Raw genomic sequence first — 11,006 nt, forward strand, 5'->3', positions numbered from 1 at the left:
TCTTGTTAATCTCATCCAGTCGCATGACCCCCAGTACCACTGAGTATTATTACTCCCAAAGTCATATCTCCAGCCCTAGACTCAATCAATGGCCTACTGATCATCTCATCTTAGAAATTTCAACTAAGTATGTCTAAAAGCAGGACATTTTCTTTTCCTCTCTCAAATTTGCTCCTCTTCCAATGTTTTCCATCTTGGTATCGCCATGTACCCAGTGGCTTGCACCAAAAATCTGGGCATCATTTTTACTTCTCTCTCACACATCTCACTTACAAACCATCAGCAAATCATGTGGGCTTTCCCTTCAAACTATATGCATACCTTGCCCTGGCCAGTGTTACTCAATGGTTAGAGAGTCCACCCAAGCACCAAAAAGTCTCAGTCAAGGGCACATACCTGAGTTGCAGATTTGATCCCTGGCCCCTACAAGTGTGTCGCAACCAGTCAATGTTTCTCTCTGACATCAATGTTTCTCTCTCTTTCCTCCTCCTCCCATTCTCCCTTCTACTCTCTCTAAAAATCAGTGGAAAAAATATCTTCAGATGAGTATTAATAACAACAACAAAAATTATATACAGCTTTCCCTGCCGGTAGCTCTTTTGCAAACATGGTGAACGTTCTTAAAACCCACCAAACTTTCTGTAAGAAGTGTGGCAAGCATCAGCCCCACCAAGTAACACAATACAAGAAGGGCAAGGATTCTCTGTGTGTGCAGGAAAGTGGCATTATGACAGGAAGCAGAGTGGCTATGGTGGGCAGACAAAGGTGATTTTCTGAAAAAAGGCTAAAACTACAAAGATTGAGCTGAGGCTTGAATGATCAGCTGCAGATCTCAGAGAGTGCTGGCTATTACTAGATGCAAGCATTTTGAACTGGGAGGAGATAAGAAGAGAAAGAGTCAAGTGATCCAGTTGTAAGCTTCATATTTTGTTTTATTATATGACTAGAGGCCCGGTGCATGAAATTCATGCGGGGGGGCAGGGGGTGTCCCTCAGCTTGACCTGCACCCTCTGCAATCCGGGAGCCTTCAGGGGGTGTCCTACTGATGGCTTAGGACCGCTCCCCGCAGTCTGGCCTCCCTCTGTAGGAGGCGACAGAGTTGATCAGAGGAAGTCGCTGCCCCCATCACCCCACTGCTGCTGCCACTGCTGGCTTCCGCAGCCACCAAGGTGTTTTCATCAACACGGATGCCAGTCCCTTCACCGCAAAAAAATGACAATGTTCTATAGGCATTTTCAAGATGTCTCTTCCATAGCATATGACAGTTCTTTCTTTCTTTCTTCCTTCTTTTCTTTCTTTCTTTCTTTCTTTCTTTCTTTCTTTCTTTCTTTCTTTCTTTCTTTCTTTCTTCCTCTCTTTTTTATCCTCACCTGAGAATATTTTTCCATTGATTTTTAGAGAGCATGGAAGAGAGAGGGAAAGACAAAGAGAAACATCAGTGTGAGAGGGACACTTTGATTGGTTGCCTCCTACATGAGCCCTGACCTGGGCCCCAGCCAGGGAGGAGCCTGCAACTTAGGTACATGCTCTTGATCAGAATCCGCAGGCCGAGGCTCTATCCACTGAGCCAAACTGGCTAGGGCAGGATATGACATTTCTTAGCCCCTCCAGCAGTGGACCTTCATTTTTTCCTCCAGGAGTGAGGTGGAAAAACCCTAGATTACCTTCTTGAATTCTCATTATGCAAGTTACCAATAACACTGCGAGTGGCGTACTGGGAGCTTAGTCCTTGAGTGGTCAGAAAAGGTGTTTCCTCTGTAGCTCACATGCAGAGGCAGGACTGCCGGCGCACCCTGGCAAGCATGCAGGCCTGCCCTGCTCCCCACTCTCTGCGGTCCCTGCTCCGCCCTGCTGCACACACAGCCTCCTCCTGAGCCAGTTGTGACTGTTATGGTGTCCTGGCTAATTTGCATATTACCTCTTCATATATATATAGACTAAAGGCCCGGTGCACAAAATTAGTGCACGGGGTGGTGTCCCTCAGCCCAGTCTGCACCCTCTCCAATCCGGAACCCCTAAGGGGTTGTCTGACTGCCTCTCACAATCCAGGACCACTGGCTCCTAACCGCTCACCTGCCTGCTTGCCTAATCACCCCTAACCCCTCTGCCTGCCTGTCTGGTTGCCCTAACTGCTCCCCTGCTGGCCTGATCACCCCTAACTGCCTCTGCCTCGCCCCACACCCAGGACCCAAGATTCTCTCCTCCAGCCAGTCACAGGCATCCAGAACCCTCCCTCTGGCTGGCCACAAGCACCCAGGACCCAGGCCGGCTTTGCCCAGGGGACCATGGGTGGGCGGCTTCGCCTGGGCCACAGCCACAGGCACTGGTGCCCGGGACCATGGGGCAAGCAGCTTGTCCCTCTCCCAGGCCTCAACTGCAGGCACTGGCACCAAGGACCATGGGGCAGGTGGCTTGTCCCTATCCCGGGCCATAGGCTCAGGCACAGCTGTTGGCACCCAGGACTGCAGGGCATGTGGCTTGTCCCTCTCCTGAGTCACAGCCGCAGCTGTTGGTGCCCGGAACTGTGGGACGTGCAGCCTGTTCCTCTCCCAGGCCACAGACACAGGTACAGCTGCTGGCTCCCGGGACTGCAGGGCAGGCGGCTTCTCCCTCTCCTGGGCTGCAGCCTAGCTGGTCCCCATTCCTCTCTCGTGAGCTCATTTGTGCCTAGCTGGTACCCATTCCTCTTTCCCCAGTGTTGAGTGTCTGAGCCATTTTGGCGTGACGGCGTGAGGGCATGATGACCATTTGCATATTAGCTCTTTATTATATAGGACAATAAAATCTTGATATGTTCACTGCAAAAAAAAATTATATACAGACCTTTTTTACTGTGTCCACACCCAGATCTTATCTCATCTGAGTTATGTCTTTTAAAAAATATATCATTTTATTGATTGTCTAGATTTAAGAAAGTGGTGGAGAAAATATGTTATGCAAATTCAACCTAAAAACATGCTGTACCTGTAGCTGTTACATTATGAATAGCACAAAAAAATGAGGAAACATTCTTCCAGCATTTGAAAACTATTATCTGAATCAGCAAAGAAGTTGCTTGTGTCATTGACAAATAAGTGTAAACTCTGACATATGGTTTGGTTGTTTCACTTTTATCTTACTCATTAATATAAACAAAAAGATCAACCAACACTCAGATTCACATTGGAATTCACACTGGAATCACAATATGGTTGTTAAACATTTATCAGCACACCATTGCACATGCCCACAATGTTAACATCAATTGCCTCTAAGAGGTATAAAATTATGATTTTTTATCTGCCTATGCCGCTGAATTTTCCCAGCTTTATATAATGAACATTATTATCTGTATAATTTGTAAATTATTTTATAAAAGGATTTGACCTGGCAAAAGGCAAAACAAAGTAAACTCATTGGTTCATGTCAAATTCATGAGCTTTAAATAATTAAGATTGCATTAAACCATGAGTTAACCCATCACTTTTTGGAAATAGTGGCTGAGGTCAAATCTGCATTCTATTAGAACAGCAATTTTCAATCAGTGTGCCACAAGAATTTTTAAAACATGCAATGCCTGACTATTTAGTCAAGGACACTGACCTCTCTTCCCTTAGATTGTCAAATTAAAAAAAAAAAAAAAGTCAACAGCCAACACAACAATAGCTTTCCAGTGTGAATGAATCAAAATTATACTTTTTTTTTGTCAAATCGGCAAAAAATACATTATTTTGGTGTGCTGCGGAATGTTAGTAATTAGCTTATGTGCTCCAAGAGATGAAATAGGTTGAAAATCGTGTATTGAAGAGGTAGAAATCCCCCAGAATCCTAGCATGAATAACAAAAGTAAATTACAGCATTCATACAACTTCAAGACAGCTTACAAAAAAGGGAGGGGTTTCAAAAAGAAAACAATTTATGTATTTCACAAACCCCTATTGCTCCAGCATAAAACAAAATTAAAAAAAAAAACAAGAACTTAATCAAATTCAATGAACATAAACACTTAGAAATTTAAAATCATTAGTTTTTCCCTCCAACTTTAGTGAGGTATACTTGACAATTAATATTATATATTAAAGCATACAACATGATGACTTGATATAGTACCTACAGATTTTGAAATAATTGCCATGACCAGGTTAATTAACACTTCCATCACCTCGCAGTTACCACTCACCTGGGTTATGTTTTAACTCATCCACTTGCTTCAACTCTTACTCCCCCAGAATCTATTCTCCACATTTACAAATAAGTCGGTCATCTATTCAACTGTTTCTTTGCCTTCTCTTTATGTTTAGCTGGAAATTCAAGCTTCTCACTGTGAGCTATAGAGCCATGTATAGATTGATTCTCTGTCACCTTTCTGATGTCACTTTTTTTTAATCTACCCTTGTCCATGGCTCCTCTTTGATTTTCTTTGACCACGAGCACTTTCCCATCACATGGATATTTCCTTACCTTACTTACTCTAGCACTTCATTCATGTTCTGCTCAAATTTGACCACCTCAGAGATGCATCCCCTAATTTAAAAATACCTGATGGTATTTTTCTTTGTATTTCATATCACTTCTAATGTTTAATTACATTTTTCTATTTATTGTTTTATTGTCTTCCTTATTAGAAGGTAAGGTCCATGAGAACATGGTCTGTCTCATTCAGAATACTCAATGAAAAGTGAGTAAGTGAATAAATGGATGGGTGCAGTATAACTTTAATTGCTATCTGCCCCACCTCCATAACGTGGTATATTAGTTAGAATTATATTCAGCCTGCAGATTACCACAAATTTAAGTTTATCTTTCTCACATCATAAGACATCTGGAGGTAGGCAGTTTCTGGCATTGGTCCAGTAACTCAACAGATTATCTATCTCTTCTAATCTTGTGATTTTCTTTCTCAGTCACATGGTAGCTGCTACAGGTGCAGCTGTCAAATCCACTTTTAAGTCAAAGTGAAAGGATGGACTACATGACTTTAGCTCCTTGTTATCAGGGAAACAGTACATTTTCTAGAACTCCCTCACTCACCATCTTAGCCGATTTCTACTTAATTCATATACAACAAAACTTGGTCACATGGTCACCCCTAGCTACAAAGGAAGTTGGGAAACGAGTGTTTGGCCTTTAAGCTTCTAAAGTGGAAGGTGTCAAGGGAGGAGGGGCTTGAGCATAACATTTATGTAGCCAAAGTGCCCATCTCATGTGGCACAAAGCATATAGACCCACCTCCATGGATTGAATTTGCTGTGACCAGCAATAACCAATACATGTATGTACTGACGTTTATTCCTTGCATGTACCAAGCATTATCCTCAGCACAATTTTATAATGTAATATTATAATGCTGAATGTGACCAAGTCCCCACAACTCCGGGAATTGACAGGAAACAAGTAAATAAACCATCACTGGTTCTAGTAAGTGTTATTATGGAAATATAAATAAGGTGCTTGTTCTTGTGTGGTTCACAGTTTAGCTGAGGCAACAGACAGTGAAAAAGATGATTCCAGGTCCGTGGGAGGAGGGCTTCTGCCACGCCCACAGGAGGACCTCGCAGGCGCACTTCTCAGAGAAGCTGGGTTGCAGGAGTGAGAGCTAAAGAGTATGGCTTTTTTTTCTGATATAATGACATTGTTCTAAAATTAATGACGGTGGAACATACCTGTGAATATTCTCAAAACCACTGGATTGTACACTTTAAATGGGTGAATTGGAAAGCCTTCAGACCATGACGCAGGTCTGACCCCTGTGAAAGAAAAGGGAAAAACAGGGAGGATTAGGTAGGAGGAGTCTCAGACTGCAGAAGCCAGGGCAATGGAGCATGCTCTCCTGTTGGTTATGATGCAGCAGTGACATCCTGGCTAGGGGAGGGGGGGTCATGGAGGGTGGGCTGGAGCAGGAAGGTTGTGGGGGGCGGGCTGGGGTGGGGGGAACAAGGCCAAGGGTCCACAGCAGCAATGTTCTCCTCCTTAGCTTTACCTAAGTGCCTTTGCATCAAGTCTTGTCCCAGGACCTGGCTGATGAGGGGAGAGACCCTGGACCCATGGCTTGTGAACTTCAGTGTGTGTAAAAACCACTGAGGTTTCTGTTAAAGCCCAAGCCCTATCCCAGGAGATTCTAATTCAATCGGTGTAGGAGAGGGGCCCCCAAATCTACATTTTTAATCAGCAGGTGGTCCATTCAGGTGGTCTGTGTAGGACAAACTGAGAAATATTTCCTAGAATAATTAAGATAAGTGATGCTGAAAGCAGTTAACCTACAAGCGGATATTTAGGAGTCAACATGTTCCCTGTCTGCTCACAAGGAAATTAAGATGTAGATAATCATGCGAATCTCAGCTGGGCTATTCCAGGGACCCTCACATCGCAATCCAGTGCTTCTGCTTAAAAATCCAAATCCTCCTTACTTGATTTTATAATTTTACAAAGTCTCGTTGGACTTCTTTTCCTGTATTTAACTGGTCTGATCTGGATTGGGAGTGCCTCTGATTCTTGGAAGCACTAAGTCATTGCTGCCATTTGATTCCTTTACATGAGAATTGTGGAGTACAGAGGCAAAGCACAGCTCTGAAGACAGGTTGCTAAGCAAAGTTTTGCTCTGCAAAGCAAAGGAAATCCAGAGCATTTAATTTCTTCCACTTGAGTTGCAGTCAACCACTATACTCATAAAAACTCCGCCTCCATCTGTGGAAGCAGATGGGAAAGAGACCTAAGGTTCTTTTTTTTTTTTCTTTTAAGGATGAGAAATAGAATTTCATAATAAAAGATGCTTAGCCAATATTAAATGCAACAAAATATCCTGAACGGTTGTTTCTGTGATTTCAAAGGCTGCAAACTGTCTCACAGCATCTTTTACTGGAAAATAATGATAATAAAAAATACCCTAAACCAGATGGGAGAAATACTACCTTAGAGTAATGGAATGAAAACTACTTGAACACTTTTAATCCTTCAGGGCTCTAATACTCACAGATCTTGGGAGAACACCAAGTAATTTCTGAAACATCTTTCTTGATCGCCCTCTCTTTCTTCCTAAAGAACAGTGTGCTTATAAGATTATTTTTGGTATGATATATTTGGTAGGACTCAACCTACCAAATACAATAAGGAAAATTAATATGCATAAGATATCTTGGGATTCTTCCCATGTCTCTCTTTATTAGAAGCCTTTCATTAGTCTTTTTCTTTGTGAGAACTGGCTAGCAGACAGACATCTTAAATTTAGTTCCAGTTCAATATGCACATATTAGTACTCAATCTCTACTCAATTAAGATTGCATTAAAAAGCATGGCTTCCTCATACTCTATTCTTATATGACTAAGTCCCCTGTTGCTGTAACCCTTTGGGAAACAGTAATGGTGAGCATCTACTGAACCTCGAGGCATTTGAAGTCTCACTATGACCCTCTTAATTCATCCCTGGCAATCTATACTGCAACACACAGGCAGTCCTGCTAAAGTGAGCAATAGGCCTTTAAAATCGGTGAGAGTGTCCAGGCAGAATAGGGCTGAGCTTCCCTACGGGCAAAAGAAGCAAAATTTCTCAACAGTGGTCAACTGCTGCCAAGGATATTTCAGGCTAATATGACTAGAGTTTCCTTGATTTATTGCTGCTTTAGCCATTAGTTTTCAAAATTGCCCTCTGGACTCTCTGGCCAGGATTGTAAACTAATTTGTCCTTTGTTCTACAACAAATTCCTTTGACCCTGAGAGATCTGAAGCACACACACACACACACACACACACACACACACACACACACAATCTAACATTCAAAAATGTTTGAGGCTTCGTTATGGATTGCATTGTGCCCTACCCTCATTTATGTGTTGAAGTCCTAATCCCCTTAGAATGCGACCGTATTTGGAGAGAGGGCCTTTAAAGAGGTAATTCTATATGACTGGTGTCCTTGTAAAAATGGGAGATTTAGAGACAGACACATGCACAGGGAGAGCGCCATGTGAAGATAAAGGCAGAGGTCAGAGTGATGCATCTACAAGCCAGGGAACACCAAAGATTGTCAGCCAACCACCAGAAGCTGGGGGTGGGGCATAAAACAGATTTCCCTCTCAGCCCTCAGGAAGAGCCAATCCTGATGATACCTGATTTCAGAGTTAGCCTTCAGAACAGTCTCCAGCTTGCCAACTGCATATCTTAGGACTTTTCAGTCTCCATGATTGCATGAATATATATTCAGGAGAACATAACTTTAAAGATGAGTTTTCCGAACTGACTAGTGGCCCGGTGCACAAAATTCATGCATGGAGGGGGGGCCCTCAGCGCAGCCTGCACCCTCTCCAATCAGGGCCCCCTTGGGGGATGTCTGACTGCCAGTTTAGGCCCAATCCCACAGAGATCAGACCTAAACTGTCAGTCAGACATCCCTCTGGGACCACTGGCTCCTAACCACTCACCTGCCTGCCTGTCTGATCACCCCTAACTGCCTCTGCCTGCCTGCCTGATTGCCCCTGTCCCCTCTCCCTGCCTTCCTGATCACCCCTAACCTCTCTGCCTGCCTACCTGATCACCCCTAACTGTCCTCCCCTGCTGGCCTGATCTCACTGCCAACTGCCTCTCCCTGCCTGATCACCCCCAACTGCCCTCCCCTGCTGGCCTGGTTGCCCCTAACAGCCCTCCCCTGCCAGCCTGATCTCACCCTCAACTGCCCTCCCCTGCTAGCCTGGTTGCCCTTAACTGCCTCTGCCTGCCTGATCGCCTCTAACTGCCCTCCCTTGCTGGCCTGATCTCACCCCCAACTGCCCTCCCGTGCTGCCCAATTTGGTTCTGATTGGTTGGTTCTATGCCAGTCAGCATCAAAAGCTCTGCCTCCTAGGCAGCCATTGGCTCTTCACAGTTCACCCAAATTTGGTTCTGATTGGTCAGTTTCTATGCCAGTCAGCATCTCCAGGCCTATCTCCAGGCCTGATCAGAGAGGCGGGGCTGATCAGCAGCCCCTGCAGAGGCCTAGAGAGGAAGAGAAAGAGGCGTGGCTGCTGGCGAAGCCCAGGGAGAAAGAGAGAGGCAACGGCTGATCAACAGCTGCCATGGGGGCTGCAGATCAGACCCTGCCTCTCTCTCCCGGCCTCTCTCTGGGCCTGATCCACAGCCCCCTTGGCAGTCATGGTCGCCATGGCAACCCAGCACTGACTGCAGGAATTACTTCTGGTGTTCAGTTGAGCCTTCGTTGGTCGTTATGGACCCTGGGTTTTTATATATTTAGGATTCTTACCACCAGCAGCTGTTAGACCAGAAATATACCTTCACCATTCTATTTTAGGAGTATTATCAACTCTCCAACTCTACATTTTAATTCAGTTTTCAGGAATATTGATTTCCTTTCCCTTCCACAAGATATCGCATTGATTCATTGAATTGATGGTGTTGTGCTAATTGGACCTTGTGAACAAGAAGGACCAACCACTCCAAAGTTATTGGTAAGACATTTGTATGTAAGAGAGTGTGAAACATATCTGACCAAAATTTAGGGATCTGTGACCTCAGTGAAATTTCTAGGGGTTGAGTGGTGAGGGAAATGTTGAGAAATTCCTTCTAAGGTGCAAGATAAGTAGTTGCATCTGACCCCTATTACCAAAAAGAGGCATAAGACCTAGTAAGCGTCATTGAATTTTGGAGGTAACATATTCCTCATATGAGTGTTCTACTTTGATCCATTTGGTAAGTGATCTGAAGAGCTGTTGGTTTTGAGCAGCGTCCATAATAAGAGAAGACTGCAACAGGTTCACATTGCCGTGCAAGCTGCCCTGCCTACGATCCAGTAGACCCAAGGGTGATTAAACTGTCAGAGGCAGATAGGGTGCTGTTTACAGCTTTGGCAGGCCCCTATGGGTGAATCACAGCACAGTCCCTTAGGATTTTGGAGCAGAGCCCTAAAATCCTCTGGGGATAACTACTCAGCTTTTGAGAAGCATTTCATGGCCTGCTACTAGGCCTTAAGGGAGACTGAAGGCTTAGTCTCAGCTGTCCAAGCTGCCATGCGACCTGAGCTATCCATGATGAATTGGGTGTTATCTGACCCACCAAGACATAAAGTTAGGATTGTACTCCATCATCCAGAAGAAGTGATACATACATGATCAGGCCTGAGCAAGTCCTGAAATCACAAGTAAGTTACCTGAAGAAGTGGCCCAAATGTTCACAGCCCCACTCCTGCGCTGCTGCCTTCTCTCTTCCACGCTGCATCAATGGCATCATGGGGCGTTCCCTATGATCAGTTGTCAGAGAAAAAGGAGACTTGTGTCTGGTTGTCAGATGACACCTCAAAAGTAGACCGCTGCAGCACGACCGCCCCTCCCTGTGGCATCCCTAAAGCACAGTGGTGAAGGGAAAGTCTCCCAGGGGGCAGAACTTCAAGCAGTACACCATGTAGTTTGCTTGCTTGGAAGGATGTACAATTAGATACAGAATCATGGGCTGTGACCAATGGCTTGGCTGGATGGTCAGGGAATTAGAAGGAATATAATTGGAAAATTGGTGACGAGAAGGTCGGGGGCAGGGGAAGTATGTGGATAGGGCCTTTCTGAGAGGGCAAAAAAATGTAAATACTGTATTTATGTCCCACTCACCAAAGCATGACCTCATAAGAGGAGGATTTTAATAATCAAGTGGATAAAATGCCCCCTTCTGTGGGTACTGGCCAAGTCATTCCTTTCCTAGCCACCCCTTATCATCACCCAATGGGCTATTAAACCAAGTGCCCATGGTGCAGAGATAGAGATTAGCTATGAGTTCAGCAACATGGACTTCCACTCACAAAGGTCTGCCTTTCTGTGGCCACTATTCAAGGCCAAATTAGCCAGCAACAAAGACCAACACTCGAGTCACCAATGTGGCACCATCCCCCGGTACGATTAGCCAGCTACCTGCTGGCAGGTTGATTACATTGGACTGCTGCCATCATGGAAACGGCAGTGTTTTGTTCTGTCTGGAATAGAAGCTACTCTGCATATGGATGTGCTTTCCTGGCACATGATGCTTCTATCAAAACTACAGTCTGTGAACTTACAAAA

The 11,006-nt window shown here is 44.6% G+C and overlaps 1 pseudogene; it reads left to right on the plus strand.

Moving 5' to 3' along the window:
- The first annotated feature begins 607 nt into the window (after positions 1 to 607).
- Positions 608 to 917, plus strand: LOC118649837 (annotated as a pseudogene).
- The last annotated feature ends 10,089 nt before the right edge of the window (positions 918 to 11,006 follow it).

Source organism: Myotis myotis, unplaced genomic scaffold, assembly GCF_014108235.1.
Source record: "Myotis myotis isolate mMyoMyo1 unplaced genomic scaffold, mMyoMyo1.p scaffold_m19_p_3, whole genome shotgun sequence".
Classification (NCBI taxonomy): Eukaryota; Metazoa; Chordata; class Mammalia; order Chiroptera; family Vespertilionidae; genus Myotis; species Myotis myotis.